The 19648-nt window shown below is 45.3% G+C and overlaps 1 pseudogene; it reads right to left on the bottom strand.

The window, feature by feature from the left end:
* Positions 1 to 347: 347 nt before the first annotated feature.
* LOC128848296 (L-amino-acid oxidase-like) lies at positions 348 to 19130 on the bottom strand (annotated as a pseudogene).
* Positions 19131 to 19648: the final 518 nt, after the last annotated feature.

Below are 19648 nucleotides of genomic sequence, written 5' to 3'. Positions count from 1 at the left end.
GGCATTGAGCACTTCCACGGCCCAGAGGAAGCCAGCACCTGTGATTGGACCAACTTCTGTGGTGAGAGAGAGCTGGAGAAGAGCTCTGTGTAAACTTGAAAACTTGTCTCTCTCACCAGCAGAAGTTGGTCCAATAAAAGATAATTACCTCACCCCTTCTCTGTCTGAGTGTAAGGGTAGCAGTCTAATGCCAGTGCAGACAGTTTATGCCTCCCCCCACCAGGGCTAAACCTAAAGTAACAATCTTGTAATGCCCGCTGATTAGCGGTGCACTTTCTAAATTCCCCAGTCAGTAGCTGATGCATTTGTGCCTCCCCCAAGCACCCTTATTATTATTTTATCATCAATTATATTTTATTTTTCCTCAGCTCTTGCTGCTACTGCCTGGGTGATGCATTGATAATGCCATGGATGTTCCTTGCCGCTCTCACAGCAGATTTCAGAGCAGTTTCGATCCAGGCATGAGGCTGGGCTGTGAGTTCTCCTGCAAAATGGATCCTCCCTTCATTCTGAAACAAAGCTTTGAAGTAGTTGACAAACTGGTACGGGGTGAATGAAACATAGGCTCCCTTGGAATATCTGTCCAGGCTCCATTTCTTGATCACATGCTTATTGCAGACACTCTGGATATAATTCTTGGGCACCTGGTGGATTTCTGCCAGGTCACCCAGCACCACGTCAACACACTTTTCATCACTGAGGGGAATGAAGAATTCAGCATCATCGCCCCAGGTGTTAGGAAGCAAGGATCACCCCCACCCCACTGGAGAAATTGTGTCTGGGGTCGTAGATGAATCTGGATGGGCGATCAGTGATTGACCTCCCACACTGTATTCCCTCTTTCTCCCAAAACTTTTCAGTACAGACCAAAACAATCTTAGTGGCTTCTGAGTAGTGAATGGACCACAGGCCATGGGCCTTGTTAGTTGAAAGAGGCGTTGAAAATTTAATAAGCCGTGTGGCTTTTGCCGTGGCCGTGACAAGAACGTAGTCAGACGTCACAGCCAAGGGGACCAATGCATCTGGCCTCTGGTAAAACACTCTCACTTGCTCATCCTCATTTAGTATCTTCACTACTGTGGAGTGAAATAGAACGCCCCCATGAATATACTGGTAGAAAGTATCAGGAAGCTGATTGAATCCCCCAGTGATCTCATCATAACTGAAAGAAAGGGGGAGAAAAGAAGATGGTAAGGCAACAACATCATTGGACAACAGTTATCTGAGAGAATGCCACAAGAACAACAAAGAGAGCTGTAAGGAGCTGCATAGTTGAAGATACAATCTAGCCCCGACTGAGTGCCAACTCCAACTTCTTTTATTATAGTAGAGTGCCAGGTCTGCTGCTGTTAAGATTAAGATCAGCTATCTGTTTAAAGCTTGACTCTGCTAAATGTTCTCAAATCTGCATGATTACTCAAATTCCCTTGGAATTAGTTCTGCCTCATGGGGGTGTTGGGAAGCATTAATGATACTACTTTAGCATCATTTGAACTAGGTGGTTCTGAGATACAACAGAGTGATGCCCCAGTATGCCCATAACACATACACTCTGGAGATAATTACCGAATTTCATAGGATCTGACCCAGTTAGAAGCTATGGACACTGTGAAAGTGAACCTGGTTTTTAATGGCTAGAGAACTATAGCAACGAACACTTACCCTGTATGACAAGTCAGACCATCAGTGCCTACTTCAAAGAAGGCAACCGGCTGCATTGATAAGATGAGGTTGCTAGACAGTTAAATGTATTGAAAGATAGATGGATAGCCAGACAGATCCTACCAGAAGTACATGTCCCTTCCACATATAAAGCAAGTGAATAAAGATTCCTTTTTCCTTACCCCTTCTCAGAGAATGTAACATGGTTCATGACAGAGTGAAGAAATGACATCTGGAATTCACCATCTTCATTCAGCAAGTTACCAATCATGTCGATGGCTCCTCTACTTAAATTTCCTTCTTTAATCAAATATTCCTGGGTGGGGAAGAGCGGAGAGGGTGGAAGGTGCATGCATATTATATCCCCATAGAGAATGACAGCCAAAGAGATATCTAATTTCAGTTGAACATAGGAATTATTCAATATCCATAAGGGATGAGCTGGAGTCAAACCCATCCAATATCCTACTCGGTAATTTGTCCGCTTCCTCATAAACAATCACTGAAGTAAGGCTGATGCTCACTTTCAAGACACAATCCCTCACCCAGTTTTGATTCATTGGGTGCAATCCTGACCCCCCCCCCAAAGTCAATGGGATCTTTGCCATTGATTTCAATGGGGCCAGGATTTCACTCCTACCAAGATTTCATTGTCTTTGATTAAAAACCCATGATCTAGTCCACACCTCCTGCAGGGTAAAAAGTAATTGTGGATGGGTATACGGAGGCAGGTTCTCTCACTGAAATAATTGTGGATGGGGATACATAGGTGGATGTCACACAGAGCGCTGGGGTGGGAAGAAGAGATGCCAAATCAGTCACACCAAAGTGGAGGAGGGCACTACACAAACACTAGGCATATGGGAGCACAGAGACTGCTCACTTTCTGCAGACTGGTGTTTTGGATAGAGAGAGGCAGAGAAGATCCATGGCCCTGCCCTCCTCCTGTCACTAAGGGGAATCCAGGGGACCACAGAGGGAAGAGGGCTGTGCTCCATGAAGATTCATGAGGCGAATATGTTTCCTCCCCACAACCAGTAGCTTTCGGAGGATTCGGATGCATTATCTCCTACCATGGACTGTGTGCACATGGCAAGTACTATCGCACAAAGACTTCCATTGGCCTATGTGAGGAAAGCCTTAGGAAATCAGGCATCTTTAGATTTAAAGATACAGGAATGCTAACTTCAATTACCTTGGTGGAAAAGGAGTCATATTTCTCTTTCAGAGCACTGCAGTCTGTGGGCACCTGGGTAGCAACCAAGAAAACAGTTATTTGTTTCATCATCACAGTTCTACCTTTAAAGATTTGTTACTTTCCCTGTTTGTGATCATGTACTTAGAGATGGTATCCTAATACATATGCACAAGGAGGCAGGACATGAAATGACTGCTCAGGTGAAAGAGCTGTTAAGAATCTCTTTTAAATGGGGATACGAGGGACAGCTTTTGTTTTCCACTCCTGCAGTTCTCCAAATGACTGAACTTCTTTCACTCAGGCTTTCTAAACAATACAAATAGACTAAAAGTAAAATGTTCAAATGTGGCAAAGTGAATCTGGGATCTAGCTCCCACTTTCAGAAGCGACAGGTACTTTAGGGGGTGCATTTTCAAAGGTATTTAGGCATCTAAACATGCAGATAGCACCTTCTGGGATTTTCAAAAGCACCTAAGTGCTTAATTCCCATTGAAATCCATGGGAGTATGGCACCTAAGTCTTTGAAAATACCGCTAGATTCACAAAAGAACTTATACTCAGCACCGCAATGCCTAACTTTTAGATGCCTACAAAATCAGTGGGATTCACGAAGGTTGAATTTGGCATTCAGGGTTATGTCTATACTGGAAAAAAACCAACAGCCCCGAAACTCACAGCTCCAAGTCTCAGAGTCTGGTCATGACTTGGGAATGCAGGGTTTGGGCCACAGGGATAAAAACAGCAATGTAGATGTTCCCTCTGGAGTCCTGGCTCTGAAATCCAGTGAGGGGAGAGAGTCTCAGAGCATGTGCTCCAGCCCAAGTAGGAATGTGTACACCAATATTTTTAGGCCCACAGCTCAAGCCTCCTGCTCCCATGCCAACTGACCTGGGCTTTGACACTTGGCAACATGGGTTTTTCTTTGCAGTGCAGACATACCCTCAGGCTCCCTGCACAATGAGTGGAGGTAGACAGGCCTCTAAGAATGATATCCACAAAAGCCAGCACACAGACTAAATTAGTCAATGGGAGATGCCAAAGAGAGGGGTGTATCCGAAGTCCCACCCCTCTCAGGAAGTTCAGCATCTATGTCTGCTTGGGATTCTCAGCTGCGAGCCCTCTCCTGGAATCGGTCACCTCAGGTGTTTGTTGCAAGCAGTCGCACCAGCAGCCGCTTTGTAGCTTTTTGCCCCAGTAATTAGAGTGAGTCAAGAGGGGGGGGAGTGATAGCACCCCCCGGCCCATGATCCCACTCCCCAGGCTTCCTGCCTAGGGCAGGTGGAGGGTCTGTGCCTTGGCTCCCCACAGCTGCCTGGCCTCGTTGCTCTTACCACTGGTTCAAGTCCCCTCTCTACCTGCTGAGGTGGAGGGATTTGAACAGGAGTCTCCCCACCTCTTACATAAATGCCCTGACTGCTGGGCTAGTGGATAGTCCCAATCTCTCTTGCTGAAGCTGTTCCATTTTGGAGGAATAGATAGTCATTGGAGCAGAGGGACTGGATCCAGAGTGTCCCAGCTGAGTGCCTTAACCATTGGATTACACAGTCATGCTCACTTGCTCCCTGCTTTGTCTCTTTTTATAATCTAGCCCCAGGTGCCTCTGCATCTGTGAGCATAGGTTCTGACTTTTATTTCTTCCCGGGAATGCTCCACCTGGCTCTGTCCTGAGGTCCCTTCCCCTCTCCACCCCTCCCCCAAGGTCCTGCCCTTGCTCCACCTCTTCCTGTCTCCACTCTAACTCTAACCCAGATACTCCCGCCACCCACTGCTCGCTGCTCTCTGCCCTCCCCCAAGTGCCTCCCCCAGCATCAAACAGCTGATGGGCAGCACCCACAAAGAGCTGTGGCTGATGGGTGCTGAGCACCCACTATTTTTTTCTATGGGTGCTTGAGCCCCTGATCACCCCCTGAGTCAGCACCTATGTCTGTGAGCACCTAAACACCTTTGAAAATCTGTCCTTTAAGAACCTAAATCTCATGAGTTCAGATGTAACACTGCACTTGCGTGTGTGTGTGTGTGTGTGCGCGCGCGCATCTCCCAGATGTGCTCAGCACCTTGCAGAATCAGCTTCCCCTGCTATGTCCTCCCTGGAGAGCTAACTTGGTTGACAGGTGCCTAGGTTAGCCTACCACGGGTGTGAGCAGCCACACTGCAAAGCCAAACCTGAAGTACTGTGTCCTTAATGATGTTGCATTCTCCCATGGATGTCTCTAGGACTTCTGGGGCCGGGTTCCATGGTTCTGTGTGAGGCAGTAAACTGAGCTCCTTTATGAGACTTTCCTTTGTTTGTCCTTCTTGGCACATGGGGGGGGGGAGGGATTGTGGGATGGCATTGGAGAAATATCATCACTTGAGTGTTTTTTTAGCTTGTATCTTCACTGCCAAGTGGGCAGGGTAATAGCTCAAGTGAAAGCAGAGCCCAGGCTATAACTCATACTACCAATCATGCCAGCTAGCCTGGGTTGAAAGGAACACTAAACTTGAATGAGAAAGCTGTGTGTGTGGATATGAAGGGGGCTTAGGACCAACAAGTAAAAGTCCAAACTAATTCTTTAATGAAGAGAAACCCAAAGTGCATGAGTCCTTTCCACAACACACATACCTTATCCAGTGTCTGACGATAAAGCTCACTAGCTGATTTTCCTCTCTCTGTAGGGTGCAAAGGGTATTGCAAGTGTCATAACTATAAAGGGAAGGGGAACAGCTCTCCCGTCTACAGTACTATAAAATCCCTCCTGGCCAGAGACTCCAAAATCCTTTTCCCTGTAAAGGGTTAAGAAGCTCAGGTAACCTGACTGGCATCTGACCTAAAGGACCAATAAGGGGACAAGATACTTTCAAATCTGGGGGGGGGGAAGGCTTTTGTTTGTGTTCTTTGTTTGGGAGTGTGTTCGTTCTCGGGACTGAGAGGGACCAGACATCAATCCAGGTTCTCCACATCTTTCTAAACAAGTCTCTCCTATTTCAAACTTGTAAGTAAATAGCCAGGCAAGGCGTGCTAGTTTTCCTTTGTTTTCTCAACTTGTAAATGTACCTTTTACTAGAGTGTTTATCTTTGTTTGCTGTACTTTGAACCTGAGACTAGAGGGGAGTCCTCTGAGCTCTTTAAGTTGGATTACCCTGTAAGGTTAATTTCCATACTGATTTTACAGAGATGATTTTTACTTTTTTTCTTTAATTAAAAGCCTTCTTTTTAAGAACCTGATTGATTTTTCCTTGTTTTTAAGATCCAAGGGGTTTGGATCTTGATTCACCAAGAGTTGGTGGGAGGAAGGAGGGGAATGGTTAATTTCTCCTTGTTTTAGATCCAAGGGGGTTGGATCTGTATTCACCAGGAGTTGGTGGGAGGAAGGAGGGGGGATGGTTAATTTCTCCTTGTTTTAAGATCCAAGGGGTTTGGATCTGTACTCTCCAGGGAATTGGTGAAGGTTTTTCAAGGCTTCCCAGGGAGGGAAAAATTGAAATGGTGGCAGCGGAACCAGAGCTAAGCTGGTAGTTAAGCTTAGAAGTTTTCATGCAGGCCCCTACATTTGTACCCTAAAGTTCAAAGTGGGGATCCAGCCTTGACAGCAAGATATCAGGGTTTCTTTCTACCTCTCCAGCTCTTGCCCTGATGTTGTTAACTAAATACCAAGTGTTGTCATCAGTATTGTAGAATGGGTTCAGTTTAAGTTTAAATTTGGTAATAAATTCATGCACATCCCTAAAAGGAAAGGAAAGGGGTGGGGGAAAACAGAGAAAAATGTCAAAACTGAAAAAAAATTTGAATTCACAATTCTATTTTGGAAAAAAGACAAAAAACAACCACCCCAAAACTGTTTGCTTGAGAAATTTTGACCACCTCTCCCAGCAATGTCCTCTCCCTCTCAACACAGGTTTCTGACACCTCTCATCTTTGATCTACAGACACAGCCATGTTGTGGTCGTACGTGCAGCTGCCTCTGAAGCTACGAGTTAATTTTGGTTGACTGAGGTTCCCATTGTCTCTGTAGGCTGTCCCACTCATCTGTGTTGATTCCAGCTCAGTTCTTAATGGTGCTTTCCTACCATCCGAGGCATCTCCATGACCTAAACAGCTCATGCTTCCTGCTGTATTCTAGGGGAAGCATTTTAAACCAGATGCATCCATGGTTATCACTCAAGAAAATCCATGATCCAAAAACAGAACAGCTTACAAAGAAGGTATGAAAAGAACCATGCCTGGAAGATGACAGGCTGGGGTCTCTATGGGGCCAGAGCAGGGTTATTTTGGGAGTTTATATCAGGGGTGGGCAAAATTTTTGGCCCAAGGGCCACATCTGGGTGGGGAAATTGCATGCAGGGCCATGAATGTAGGGCTGGGGCAGGGCCTTGGGGTGTGGGAGGGAGTGCGGGGTGTGGGATGGGGTGCGGTGTGCAGGAAGGGGCTCAGGGCAAGGGGTTGGGGCAGAGGAGGGGTGCAGGGTGTACGAGGGGCTCAGAGCAGGGGGTTGGGGTGCAGGAGGGGGTGCAGAGTGTGGGAGAGGGCTTAGGGCAGGGGTTTGGGGTTTCGTGGGGTTTGGGGTGTGGCAGGGGGCTCAGGGCAGGGGTTTGGGGTGCAGGGGGGTGTGGCAAGGTCTCAGGGCAGGGAGTTGGGGTGCGGGTTCTGGCCCGGCACCGCTTAACTGAAGTGGCTCTGGGGTGGCAGCAGCGCACACCTGGGCCAGGGCAAGTTCCCTGCCTGCCCTGACCCCACGTCGTGCCACTCCCAGAAGTGGCCAGCACCACATCCCTGCAGCCCCTGGGGGATGAGGGACAGAGGGCTTTGCGCACTGCCCTCACCTGTGGGTACCTCCCTCGAAGTGCCCATTGTCTGCAGTTTCCCATTCCCAGCCAATGGGAGTTGCGGGGGGCGGTGCTTTCAGGCAAGGGAAGTGCACAGAGCCCTCTGCCCCTCCTTCCCCGGGGTTGCAGAGACGTGTTGTCGGCCACTTCTGGGAGCGGTGCAGGGCCTGCAGCACCACGGGGGTGGCCATTCCGTGGGCCAGATCCAAAGCCCTGACAGGCAGGATCCGGCCCGCGGGCCATAGTTTGCCCACCCCTGGTTTATATGGTCCCAAATACTTTGACTTCTTGTAAGTTGAACCTTAACTATTGATTTCCTGAGTTATTAATTATTTCCCCCCCTGACTGCAATGTTCTAGCTGGATTTTAACTTTCATTTGTTGATATGTGCACCCTACCTTCAATTTCACTTTACATCTCAATTGTGGTATGGTTGTTATAATGCAGTGCTTTTCAACCATTTTAGGCTGCCTACCCCTTTCCAAATAATGCAGGCCAGGGGTTCTCAAACTGGGGTCGCCAAGACTGGTGTTAGACTTGCTGGGGCTCAGGGCCAAAGCCAAAGCCTGAGCCCCACCACTTGGGGCTGAGGCCGAAGCCTGAGGGCTTCAGGCCTGGGCAGGAGGGTTAAGGTTACATGCCTGCCCCTCAGGGCAGAAGCCCTTGGGCAGCTATGGCCACCCCACCCAGGTTGGCATGGCTTGGATGGGCTCGGGCTTCAGTTCCCCCCTCCTGAGGTCATGCAGTAATTTTTGTTGTCAGAAGGCTTTCACGGTGCAATGACATTTGAGAACCGCTTATAGTCTACTGCTTACCCCATCTGAGATAAGTTCATAATATACCCTTGTTAGAAAACTCTAATACTTGTTGGTAAATATTTTAAATGTGGATGCATGTGTGGGTTTTTTTCTATGCACTTGCAGAGACCTGAATTAAAATTTGACTTCTTATATTTTCTGAAACAGAGTTTAGCATATTAGAGCTTTTGATGCTTCAGTAAAAAAATAATAATTGACTAATGTTTGGTGAATCCCAAATATTACATTTACTGGGGGTTTTCACTTCTTAGTCTTTATTAAAAGGTCAATTTGCATAATTACATAAAAAGGATCTTTGCTGGCACCTCTGGGCTCCTGGCTAATGGCATTTTGGGCTGTATACGTAGGAGCATTGCCAGCAGATCGAGGGTTGTGATCATTCCCCCCTATTTGGCATTGCTGAGGCCTCAGCTGGAGTACTGTGTCCAGTTTTGGGCCCCACACTACAAGAAGGATGTGGAAAAATTGGAAAGGGTCCAGAGGAGGGCAACAAAAATGATTAGGGGGTTGGAGCACATGACTTATGAGGAGAGGCTGAGGGAACTGGGATTATTTAGTCTGCAGAAGAGAAGAATGAGGGGGGATTTGATAGCTGTTTTCAACTACCTCAAAGGGGGTTCCAAAGAGGATGGATCTAGACTGTTCTCAGTGGTACCAGATGACAGAACAAAGAGTAATGGTCTCAAGTTGCAGTGGGGGAGTTTTAGGTTGGATATTAGGAAAAACTTTTTCACTAGGAGGGTGGTAAAGTACTGGAATGGGTTACCTAGGGAGGTGATGGAGTCTCCTTCCTTAGAGGTTTTTAAGGTCAGGCTTGACAAAGCCCTGGCTGGGATGATTTGGTTGGGGATTGGTCCTACTTTGAGCAGGGAGTTGATCTAGATGACCTCCTGAGGTCCCTTCCAACCCTGATATTCTATGATTCCCCCACCCATTGCTGCAAACTCCCTTCCACAGCCTCGAACCCCAGGCCTGCCCCACTCCTCACTTTTTGACCTGTGGTCCCTGTAAGCCGCATGGTTCGGTGGCCTCCCAAGAGAGATTCAAGTGCCATGCAGTTGATTAGCAGAGCCATGCACTTCCAGCTGGTAGCATGTGTTCAGGTGCTCACCCCGCCCCCTGCTTTGCAGCCATGTTGCTCCTGCAGCTGCTCCCGGGACCCTCCCAAAGGCTGTTCAGAGTGGGGGGTGGGGAAAGGAGGGTGTTGATGTCAGGGTGTCCCCCTCTCCCAGCCCCTGTACCCCTTCTCCACAGAGCAGGGTAGAGGGGACAGGGGTCAGGACTTGCAGAAGTTCTGAGGTCTGAACAAGCCTTCAGGTGAGTGAGTGCCTTAAAGGGACAGCGTACAGTCTCTCAGAGACTTTCCCAGCAGCCAGCACACACAATCTCTGTCTCTGTCAGTCTTGCTCTCTCACACGCACTCACACACACTCACACGCACACTCACACATACTCACTCACACAGTCTCTCCCCCTCCCCCCTGCCTATGTACCCCATCTCTGCAGAGCAGGGGAGAGGGGATATGGTTCAGAAGGAGGCGAGCTTTCAGTGAGTGCCTTAAAGAGACAGCGGATGGGCATCTCTCAGAAATTTCCCCAGCAGCCAGCATGCATGCGCACGCGCACACACACAGAGTCACACACTGTGCCTCACACACACACAGTCTCTGTGTGTCTCACACGCAGTCTGTGAGTCACCACACACACACACACACACACACACACACACTGTCTGTGTCACACACCTCCCAACACTGCTGGTTTTGTTGTTAATTCTTGGTACTTCCTGCAATGCACATATGTTCTCTGTAATTTTATTCTTTCAAAGTGTGTTATTTTAGTGTTTTGACCGGTCTATGTATTTCATAATTTTTATTTCGCTCTTACACTTAAAGTTAATTATTTGAGTAGTGAGTTCTAAAATGCCTAACTTGTCTTGGCTACTGTAATTATTCCTATTGGTAACTTTTAAAAAGTATATATTATATCTAGGTTATTTGTTTCTACTGGTGGCACATATCTGTACATTACCTTGGTGCACATAACAAAATTCATTCCGCATACGGGTGGAAAAATTAAGAGGGATCATTGCTCTTGACCCTGATGTCCCTGTCCCTGGCGCCCTGGGTGGTCATCCACCCATAAGGCCAGCTCTGCATCTACTTGCCCTGCCTGATAGCCTGCACAGGGGAGTTTGCAGGTGTTCATCTCTCCAGTCCCCTCCCAATCCTGGTCTGTCTGCCATTAATTTTTTTTCTCCCATACCCAATGACAAGAGCTCGAGTAGCCCTAAGGGTATGCATTCCCCAGTTTAAAAGCCACTGTTATAATGGAATGTTAAATTGTATTATAATGTTTAACCACTAGGTGGTGAGGTGTGTACCACACTTTATGAGAACTGGGAACAGCCATAGCTGGCAGTATATTAAAGATCTCTTTAAAGGCCCACATCTCTTGGAACTCTGAGATGGAAGCTTTGTAACCAGTCAGTATCTGGGACATGGGGTGTGCGCAAGGAGGTGGGGCGGCAGGGGCACGGTCCCACCCCAATAATCATTGGGGGCACAGAACTTCTCCAGCCCCAGGGCCACGGAGGCAGGGAAGATCGAGCTCTTGCCAGGACTGGGTGGAGGGGGGGGGGAGATCGAGCTCCTCCCATGGCTGGGTGGGGAAGGGGGGCATTGGGCTCCTCCCGGTGCTGGAGGAGGAGGAGGGGCAGCGAGCTTCTGTGCCTCCCCAAAGGGGTCAAATTTAAATTCCTGTGCTCACCCCTGGGTAGATGACATGGGTCAGAAGTTAAGGCAGTCTAACAGGTGCCAGAGGAAAACAGAAGCAGCAACAAAAGTTGTAAGCAGAAAAAAAAAAAAAAAAAGAAACAGCAACAAAGGTTGCAGGGTCACTAACATTAACATGTCACTCCTCAATGCCCTGGAGAACTTCAGCTTTGACAAACCTTCAGAATGGATAGACTGGATGCAAGATTTTGCTTTGCAACCAAACTACACAAGGAAACTAACAATATTCATGGTTCCTATTTAATTTATGCTCTGAGGAAGTTGGCACAGCATAGCTTTAAAATCTTTTTTCTTTACTGAAGACAGATGCAAAGTTGACTATGAAATAGTTCTGCCTATGATTGATGCATACTTTATACCTCAGAGAAATGAGACTTATGAAAGATCATATTTTCACCAGAGAATTCAAGAACAAAGGGAAAATGATTAATCTTTTATCAGAGTTTTCCATATATTGGCAGAAAACTGATCTGGGGACCATAAAACCTGAAAATATCAGAGATAGATTGACCACAGGGCTTACAGGTGAAGTCATTCACAGCAGCTACAATTAAAAACAGACTTAACCCTACACATAGCTATTCAAAGAGCAAAGCAGTCTGACGTTACAAAACCGCAAAACAAACATGCCAAATGGGAAAAATGAGAAACTAGCTTAGAAGTGAAAAGAACGAGGAGTACTTGCGGCACCTTAGAGACTAGCAAATTTATTTGAGCATAAACTTTCGTGGGCTAAAACCCACTTCATCAGATGCATGCAGTGGAAAATACAGTAGGAAGAGATATATACACAGAGAACATGAATGGGTGTTGCCATACCAACTCTAATGAGACTAATCGATTAAGGTGGGCTATTATCAGCAGGAGAAAAAAAAACTTTTGTAGTGATAATCAGGATGGCCCATTTCCAGCAGTTGACAAGAAGGTGTGAGTAACAGTAGGAGTTAAAAATAAGCATGGGGAAATAGTTTTACTTTGTGTAGTAACCCATCCACTCCCAGTCTTTATTCAAGCTTAATTTAATGCTGTCAAGTTTGCAAATTAATTCCAGTTCTGCAGTTTCTTGTTGCAGTCTGTTTTTGAAGTTTTGTTATTGTAATATTGTGACTTTTAGGTCTGTAATCGAGTGACCAGGGAGATTGGAGTGTTCTCCGACTGGTTTTTGAATGTTATAATTCTTGACGTCTGATTTGTGTCCATTTATTCTTTTATGTAGAGACTGTCCAGTTTGGCCAATGTACATGGCAGAGGGGCATTGCTGGCACATGATGGCATATATCACATTGGTAGATGTGCAGGTGAACGAACCTCTGATAGTGTGGCTGATGTGATTAGGTCCTATGATGGTGTCCCCTGAATAGATATGTGAACAGAATTGGCAGTGGGCTTTGTTGCAAGGATAGGTTTCTGGGTTAGTGTTTTTGTTGTGTGATGTGTGGTTGCTGGTGAGTATTTGCTTCAGGTTTGGGGGCTGTCTGTAAGTGAGGAATGGCCTGTCTCCCAAGATCTGTGAGAAGGAGGGATCATCCTTCAGGATAGGTTGTAGATCCTTGATGATGCGCTGGAGAGGTTTTAGTTGGGGGCTGAAGGTGACGGCTAGTGGTGTCCTGTTACTGTCTTTGTTGGGCCTGTCCTGTAATAGGTGACTTCTGGGTACTCTTCTGGCTCTGTCAAACTGTTTCTTCACTTCAGCAGGTGGTAGTTGTAAGATTACAATTGTAAAAGTCGCAGTATTACAACAACAAAATTTCAAAAACAGACTGCAACAAGAAACTGCTGAATTGGAATTAATTTGCAAACTTGACACCATTAAATTAGGCTTGAATAAAGACTGGGAGTGGATAGGTCATTACACAAAGTAAAACTATTTCCCCATGCTTATTTTTAACTCCTACTGTTACTCACACCTTCTTGTCAACTGCTGGAAATGGGCCATCCTGCTGATAATAGCTCACTTTAGCTGATCACTCTTGTTATAGTGGGTATGGCAAGACCCATTTTTTCATGTTCTCTGTGTATATATATCTTCCTACTGTATTTTCCACTGCATGCATCCGATGAAGTGGGTTTTAGCCCACAAAACCTTATGCTCAAATAAATTTGTTAGTCTCCAAGGTGCCACAAGTACTCCTCGTTCTTTTTGCTGATAGAAACTAACATGTTTACAACTCTGAAACCTGTCACAATAGCTTAGAAGTGGTAAACAGCATAAGTGCTACAAGTCTTTATCCTAAGGATATGAGGGACAAATTCCAGTTAAATGACATGACTGCATACACAAGACGTGGAAAATTTCATAGCCCAAGAAATGTATTTCCAGACAAAACAGCAAGATATAATAAATGCACAAAATATGGACATTTTGCTGCTGTTTGCCACACAAAAGCAGTCAGAGAGTTGACTCGTATTGCAGACAATCAAGAACCAGTGTTTCTGGGGATCTACCATGAGTAATGACACTGAGTGTGCCTTGAGAGTGAAACCGAATATTCCTGGCAAGACTACTGACATTAAAATTGACTCAGAAGCACACATGAGAGTCATATCAGAAGGGACATACAGTCACCTTCAACCCCTCAGAGCTGAAATCACCTGATACAGGTCTGACTAGCCCTGGAGGTATTCTGAACTGCATGCACCAGTTCATCACAGAACTAAGTTACAAAGACAAAAGCTATGCATCTAGACTACATGTGATCAAAGGATCAAAGACCAACAACCTTCTTAGCCACAGTGTGGCAGCCATTAAAAAATAATAATAATAATAAAATAAATGGAGATATACCTACCTCATAGAACTGGAAGGGACCCTGAAAGGCCATGGAGTCCAGCCCCCTGTGTTCACTAGCAGGACCAAGTACTGATTTTGCCCCAGATCCCTAAGTGGCCAACTCACAACTCTAGGTTTAACAGGCTAATGCTCAAACCACTGAGCTATCCATCCCTTAGTGGGAATGGTGGAAGAACTCAATGGAGTATTTGATGATATTGGACTTTTGAAAGGAAATCCAGTACAAATAACCTTAAGAGACAATACTGAATCATATAGAATAACAGCACTTCTACCAAACAGACCTTGGAATAGACTAGCTGTAGATTTATGCAAATTTAGAGGACATCATTATCTGGTTGTAGTGAACTATTTTTTCCAGGTACATACAAATAATGTACTTAAAGAATGACATATGTCAGAGTGTTATTGAAAAACTGAAGTGCACTTTTACTTGTTTTGGTATTCCAGTAGTGATGGACAATGGGCTACAATTCACTGCAGTGGAATTTAAAGAATTTAAAACAAAATATGATTTTGATCATATTACTAGCAGCCCACGTTGCCTACAAGTGAATAGAGAGACAGAGAGCTGTATGGACAGCCAAGAAAATCCTACAGCAGGAAGATCCATTCCGTGCTCTTCTGAGCTAGAGATCAACACTAACAACAGCTAATGGATATAGTCCAGCTCAACTCCTGATGGGAAGACAACTCAGAACTACTGTTTTGACTTTGAAAAAGTACCTGTCTTCAAAATGGCCAGAAAGAACGTAGCCAAATCAGATTAAAAGGCAAACACTTTTACAATATAATTCACTTAGTTAGAAAACTGCCCGTTTAGAACCTGGTGACTGTATTTTGGCTGAACTTAATAGAGGAAAAGGATGAAGAATTCCAGCTATCAAAATGAAAAAAAGAATTAATTGCCCAGATCATATGTGATTGAGGCTGACAGTGGAGAGTTCAACAGAAATCATCAAAATGTACAGTTAATCCCATAGAAAGAACAAACAACAAAGCAAACTCATCAGATTCAGAACAAGAAGACTCGAAGATACCTAACCAACCACAGCCAGTCATTGCAAGTTATGGACAGATAGATGGTCAAATTGTGATGCTTTTGGATTGTGTAATTAGAAAGCCAGTATGATTCAGAGATACGTAACAGACTGATCCATACCAAACTTTAATGATAGCACAATAGTGTAAATTTTGCAATGGTAGGAATGTAAGACTTAAAAGGGGAGATGTGTTGGAATGCTAAACTGTACTAAAATATTTAGCCAGTATGTGGTGTGGTGTGTATCACATCTTATCTGAGCTGAGAATAGCCATAGCTGGCAGTGTATTAAAGATGGCTTAAAGCAATGATAGTCAGACTGCAGCTCGCAAGTGGCTCTTTGCTGTGTCTCCTGTAGCTTTTTGCAGCACATGATATTAAAACACTGTGATTTAATTATTAACCAATCTAAGTTATTAACCAATTTTTATGCTATTAACAAATTAAATTATCAACTTGCAATAAATTATTAACTCATTTGCGGAGAGAATTAAGATTAGATATATATAATTCTCACAGCAAATTTATATAAAAATACTAAATATTTCCCATCATATTGTTTAAATATGTCTAGTACTATAGTAAATGAAACAATGAAATCACACTACTGTGGCTCTTTTGGGTAATGTTGATCGCTAGTTTGGCTTCTGAACCACTGAGATCTGAGTATCACTGTCATAAAGGGTCCACATCTCTTGGATCTCTCTGGGGTGGGACCTCTGTAACCAGTCCATAGCTGGTATGTGACAGCTGTGTACTCCAAGAGCATACCAGGAAGCAAACTGTACGTCTAATTTCTGGTTACCCCTTTGCCTAAGGGGGAATTAATCTTTGGTTCACCCTTTGCTTCAGAAGGAATTTATCTGGGCCAATCCTAGGCACTGCCCCACTAAGCTGGTTTAGCTACACTCGCTGGCAGAGTAGAGAGCCATAGCACCAGTCCACTCCCTGCTTCTCCCCATCCATTTGCAACCCACCTGTTCTGGAAGAGTAACAGCCCCTCAAAGATATCTCTGTCCCCTGCACAGAAACTGACAATATGAGACAATGCAGGTGGTCCACGCAAGGCAAGAAGGGGGCACCTTAAGCTCATCAGCTACAAGCCCTTCATTATTTTTTTTCTAGGAATTATCATAAAAATCTTAAAACTGAGGCTTCTCCTTTTATGAACAGTATTGGTGGCTGAGACGGGGTAAATGTATTACCTGTGGTGTTTGGGCAAACGCATGGGTCCAAGGTCCACATACCAGCTTTTGTCCTTATTGTGATAGGTCATGATGCGTCCTCCCACGCGATCACTGGCTTCCAGAATCAGAACCTAAAAACAAAACATTGGCCATGGTTTTCTTTCACTTGCCAGTTTGTAATGGCGAGTTTCACAAAGGGACTTACGTGCCTAAATCCCAAATGTAGGGGCATTCACAAACTTCCCGCTCATCTTTCAAGCATCTAAAGTCACTCAGTGCCTACATTTTCACTGTAAAAGTTCCCTAAGTACCTAAGGTTCTACTCTGGGGATGAGTAGGAATGCAAAACTTAAAGGGAGAGATGTGATGGAATGCTGCTTCCCTCTAGGTATCTGAACACCTATGCCCCAGAGCCATCTATGAACTGGGGGAAGATAGGTGTACTTCTACACAGCTCATCAGCAGGGCCCAACTCAGTCGCCATGCTCAGAGAAAGGGACACCTACATCAGACTATCCCATTGCCCAGTAGTCAGGGCACTCTTTTGAGAGGCGGCATCAGGGCCAGCGTTATGGGTGGGTGATGTAGGTGACTTCTCAGGGTGCTGTGGTCATGGGGGCGCTGTGGTCAAGAGGCAAGTAGCGGGGTGGGCCTGGGTTATGAAGCCACAGAAAGGAGCTTGGAACAATGGGGGGGGCAGGAGACAGCAGGACCTGGGGGCAATAGAGGGGGATGGATGGGGAGGCAGCAGGGGCCAGGGGCAATGGGGGAATGGATGGGGTGCCCAGGGAGGCAGTGGAAACCAGGGGTGCCAAAATACAGGTTAGCCCAGGGTGCCCTTTCCCTTAAAACCAGTCCTGTGTGGTAGATCCCTGTTCAAATCTCTTCTCTCCCTCCTCCCCCCATGCACAGGGGAGAATTGAATCAGAGTTTCCCACCTCCCAGATGAATACCCTAATCACTGGGCTGGAAGTGATGAGGGAAGTCCTCCCGTTCCTCCCATCTCTGGCTCTTTTGTGTGAACTCATCCGTGTGGCCTGAGCTCTGAGCACAGATTGGATCCCTTAGGGGGAGGAATGATGACCTTCCCCCATCCCACTGGGACAAGGGGGCCGGGGGCCTAGAGGTAGGCTGCAGTGCGCATGCTCACGGACAAAAATATAGGCGCCCTCAAACTTAGGCATCAAGTGAGTTTAGGCATCTAGAAGGTTCAGGGACAACTGAGCAGGGGTTTTGCAAATCTCACTGGGGCCTGATTCTGGGAGTTAGGCACCTAAAGTTGCAGTTAGGCTCCCAAGTCCTTTTGTGAACCTAGCCCCTTAACTTTAACTCAATGAACTTTGTGTCTGGAAAAGAGAGTAATATACTGCTTGCGTGCACAGAGCACCCAGCTCACTGAAATTCACCTTGTTTTTTTCTTCAGCATTGTTTTCTCTGTAAAAACAATCAGATCATTTCAGAGAAGCACTGATTCCCTGGCCTGTCTCTGGCTCCTCTCGATCATTATTACCTGGCAGCCAGCATCTTGCAGCAGTTTGGCAGCAGCGAGTCCACTTATTCCTGCCCCTACGATCACCACCTTCTTTGAACGACACCCTTTTTCCAACCCATTTTTGACAATAGCCACCAGTTATTCATAGTTGGGGTCAGTAAAGCAATTTTCCCACTCCTTCAGTTTGCTAGAGAGACTCTCCCAGCTTGGTGCTACCACAAGGAGTAAGCACTGAAGAAGTACTAGAGGCAGATATACAAAGAAAACAGATGACACAAATGGAGAAAGAAATTAATTCTTTCATGGAGCTCAGTAACATCACGGATGCGATACCCCTGAGGTCTAGGAAGAGGTTAATAACCTCAGATTCTGGAGTTTAGCTATATTAACAGAGAGGGAATGTACTACTATGGAAGAAGTCAGTTGTGTGATAGCATTATCTTTATCTTTTTACAATATTTTTCCCTAATCCAGAAGTAAAATGAGCCAGAACTAATAAGAAAGTGATGTTTTCCTTGAAAATATTTCAAAAGAAGTGTACAATTTTCTTTTAAAGTCTCATGGGATTTTTTTTTTTTTGACAAATTTTTTTTTCCTAAGCTGTTTCCAAAGTGTTTCCGTTTTTGAAGGAAAAACAAACCAACCAACTGATAATATTGAATTTTTCATTACAAATGATTTGTTCAACATATGTATTTGTTAATAATCAATTCAATTTTGTGCCCATTTTTTTCAAACTATACATTTTGAACAGCTCTAACATTAACTTAGCTTGCCAGAAATGCACCCCTCAATGGTGACTCAAAGGAGATCTTTCTAAGAACACTTTGCAGGAGTTTTGCAGGATCAGGACCTTGGTTTTGAGTAAATGTATTTAAAACCTACAGGGCTTCCCTATTCCTTATTATAAGACTGATTTAGAACATTGATGTCTGTTGATATGGTGAAAATACAGTCCACTCTTAACATTTCAACTGAGTCCAAGAGCCATGTTAAAGCTTTGGTCAGAGCAGGATTATTATACCCATGATAAATTTGGTCTTTCTGTGTAACTTTGTGGCACAGTGCAACCAAAAATACACCATTGGTGCTGTTTTCCCCAAATTCACATTGCCACACTTAACAAGGAGTAATGGTTTCTGGGAGAAAATCAACTGAGAGAGAGAGAGAGAGAAAACAGAAATACAATAATGAGAAAAAGAGAGAGAGGAAAAAGTTATGAAACAAGAAACTAGTGAAATATTAAGCAATTGACAAAGTAAGATGTGCCCAAAAAGGCAAAGTACCCCATTCTTCCACAAAAGTTTCAAAAGAAGAAATTTCACTCACAGAACCTGTCCATGTTCAAACCGGCAGCCCAAGTCATCAAGTGAGCTGTGTCCTTTTGAACTCAGAACTAGGCTGGCTGATAAATATCCTAGGGGAACCTGTTGGTTCTGTATCAAATGAAACTGGGAGAACTGACTGTCACAAGGAATCACAGGACCACATCCTAGGAGCTGATCAGCACTGCCTCTGGCTTACTCTGGGTAAGCCAGTGTTTTCCAGGCATGTGGGACTCAGAAACAAAGGAGGGGTGGGTAATGGGAGGCTCAATCTTATGCCAGACACCTCTGAATTAAGTAGCTCCCCATTTTTCCCTGGAAAGCACCCATGTTTCCGTCCAACTCCTCTTGCCCCCTGTAATCTCTCTGTCCTCCAAACCCTATCTGCTTAAATAAGTCATGATTTTGGTCATGGGTGGCATGTGAAATGTGTGTTTGGGGAGGCTAGCCCCCAGCCCCACCCCATCTGCCCAAGGCTCATCCCCCACCCCCTCCACTCCCCGCTGGAGCCCAGAGCCCCCCACTGTGGCCACTA

Source organism: Malaclemys terrapin, chromosome 13 (genome assembly GCF_027887155.1).
Source record: "Malaclemys terrapin pileata isolate rMalTer1 chromosome 13, rMalTer1.hap1, whole genome shotgun sequence".
In the NCBI taxonomy this organism is placed as follows: Eukaryota; Metazoa; Chordata; order Testudines; family Emydidae; genus Malaclemys; species Malaclemys terrapin.
Note: the sequence above shows the minus strand (reverse complement) of the source record. Positions and strands in the feature narration are given on the sequence as shown.